This window comes from Nannospalax galili, unplaced genomic scaffold, assembly GCF_000622305.1.
Source record: "Nannospalax galili isolate Female #2095 unplaced genomic scaffold, S.galili_v1.0 scaffold1111, whole genome shotgun sequence".
Taxonomy (NCBI): Eukaryota; Metazoa; Chordata; class Mammalia; order Rodentia; family Spalacidae; genus Nannospalax; species Nannospalax galili.
This window is the reverse complement of record NW_008329664.1, coordinates 223,473-226,501: the sequence shown is the minus strand read 5'-3', so window position 1 is coordinate 226,501 and position 3,029 is coordinate 223,473.

The window sequence follows — 3,029 nt, the reverse complement described above, 5'->3', positions numbered from 1 at the left end:
AATTTACTCCCATGGCTAGGTCGTTCCTTTATTAAAATTGATGGCAACCCCATCTCACCTCTGCTAATTAAAATTTCCACACTATTACAAAAGAGAGTGGCTCCATTATTTGTCCAGCATATCAGGTCCCACTCCTCTCTCCCAGGACCTCTTACTGAAGGAAATGCCATAGCAGATAAAGTAGCCACTGCTGGAACTTTCCCTGCCAGCATAACGGATGCCCAAAATCTCCACCATGCCATTCATATTAATTTACAAGGGCTTCATCTCAAGTTTCCCCACATTCCTCTCAAGCAGCTTAAGCGTATTGTTAGAACCTGCTCTTCTTGTGCATCAATTATACATACTCCTGCCATACAACAACTGGGCGTTAACCCTAGAGGATTAAAATCTAATGCCCTCTGTCAGATTGATGTAACTCATGTCCCCCAATTCGGCAGACAGAAATATGTATTTGTGACTATAGACACTTACTCTCATTTTCTCTGGGCTACTACTGGTGAAAGTTCAAAAAAGCTAATAAATCATATGCTTTCATCCTTTGCCATTATGGGCCTCCCTGCACAATTAAAGACAGACAATGGCCCAGCATTTACCAGCTCATCATTTAAAAATTTTTGTGAAGCGAGAAAAATCACCCATCACACTGGCATCCCTTACAACCCACAGGGACAAGCCATTGTGGAAAGGTCACACAAAACCTTAAAAGACCAATTAAAAAGACAGGAACAGGGAGAGGATTTGCTTGTTTTTTTCCACAGGATCAACCAAAGCCTATCTGGGTTCCAGCTAGAAATGTCAGACACCTCCCCGCCCACGAAGAAAATGGCTTGCATGACCCTGACAGAGACAAAGAAAAGAAAGAGGCAGGGATGACATCCAAAGCCACACCGGATCACGTGGAGAGAGATCCATGACCTAGTGGAAACTGCACGCCACAGATGTCCTCCTGGATCCTCCTTCTCTATCATCCTCATGGCTGTCTTTACCCTGCTTAGCGCCAACGCTTCAGACATCCCCCACTCTCCCTAATACCATGTTCTAGAGATTTTATTTTTCAAGGAAAGAATCAGATCCATGGGACAATCGCTGGAACATTAAAGTAATGACAAATTTCATTCAGGTGTATTTTCTAGGTACCCCACAGGTAACTTTCATGTCTCTCAACAGCTTACATCTGCAGCCAAGCCTGTGTTAGCTTATAATGTTTTTCTACAGGAAAAATAGAGGACCAAATAAAATCAACTGTGTCCTAAAACAAGTTTAACCTTCTTCCCTTCACCACCTATCCCAATGTCTAATAGCTTTCTTTGTGTGCATCCAGCAATAGATTTTTGCTGTCAGCAGTACCAGCTAACACCCTTCTCTACCCAGGAGCAGAAAAAGACTTCACTGACTCTCATCTAAGTGGTTTCAAACACCTAGTTAACTATTACATTTCAGGTGTGAGAAGCTTTTTTCTCCTATACAGCTGCTAGCAGAGAGATCTTCCTCCCCCCGCTGGCAGAGACCGAACTTACACTCTATGCTGGAGACGTTGCCATGACTACAAGCTGTACCCGATCCTGCCTTTGGCTAAAGACAAGCTGAACCAAGCTGTGACATCAGTGACTGATAGCCTGAAGTTTCTCCAACAGCAAATGAACTTTCTCACCAGAACTGTGCTTCACAATAAAAGAACATTGGACTTGATAACTGTTGAACATGGGGACTATATGATATTGGGAAAGATACTGTTTCTTTGTAAATGAATCAAATGTTGTTGAAACCAATGTTAACACACTCAAAACTTTGTAATCTATAGACTTGTTTTGCATGGCTCCTATCCCTTATTGCCCTCTGATGATACTGTGTGTTGTACTTGCTCACTGTTTTTTAAGATTTCTTTGCTGAGAGTTACTGCCTTTTGCTAAAAATCACTGCTCCTCGATCAGTATTTTGGGTGAGGTTGGATTTGCATCCCCTTTAAGGATGTCAAAGAGAGGCTTCAAGTCACCAGTAGTCAATTTTAAGTAAGGACGCAGCCAGTTAATATCACCCAATAGCTTTTGGAAATCATTCAATGTTTGCAATTTATCAAGGCTAAGAACAGCCTTTTGATTAGTTATTTTTTGTCCATCGAGTTGAAAACCTAAATAAGAATAAGGATCTTGCATTTGCACCTTCTCAGGAGCAATTTGCAAAGCTGCTTCCAACAAATCAGATTTTAACTGAGCATAACATCGCAACAACTCTTCTCCTGATGCACCTGCTATCAGGATATCATCCATATAATGAATTATATACATGGAAGGCCAAAGATTTCTAGTATTCTATCCACTTCCATATGTAAATAGAATGTCTCACAGAATATCTATCAGCCAAAGCTTTTACCACTATCCCCATGGTATAAATATCCCAGTCTTTCTCTCAGTATCAGAGAGCTGGATTGCAGAGAGCTGGGTTGCAGAGAGCTGGGTCACAGAGCTGCTGAATCACTGAGAGCAGAGACACTTAATAAAGCTGTAACACAGACTAAGCCGAGTCTTGAGACTTGTGTCTTACTACCGGCGACCTAGCCTCTCCGGGGGGCTCACTCCTCCGTTACCGACTTGCGGACATCCTAGCTTTCACCGTCCTCATACTCTTCCCGTGTGGCCCAATGGACAGTGGACCTCATTTCCTGAGGAAAGTACACGGGTGAATTAAGGGTGGGATTCGGCTGGACAACGCTTCAGCAGTGGAGACTTTCAGCACCGGAGTGGCAGACAGAGACGCAAGACCCGAAGCGACGGAGAAGCCTGCCATGTCATTCCGGGAGTGTGCCCAGCGGGCGCGCTCACCTATATCCCTGACTTCTTTTTAATAACAAATATGGGCGTGTTCCATGGAGAACAAGTCTCTTCAATGCGCCCTGCCTCAAATTGCTCCTGAACCAAACAAGTGGCTGCTGCCAACTTCTCTGCTGTGAGCGACCATTGATCTACCCAAACAGGATCATCTGATAGCCAGGTTATTTGATCCACACAGTTTGAGGGTGCAGGACTGTC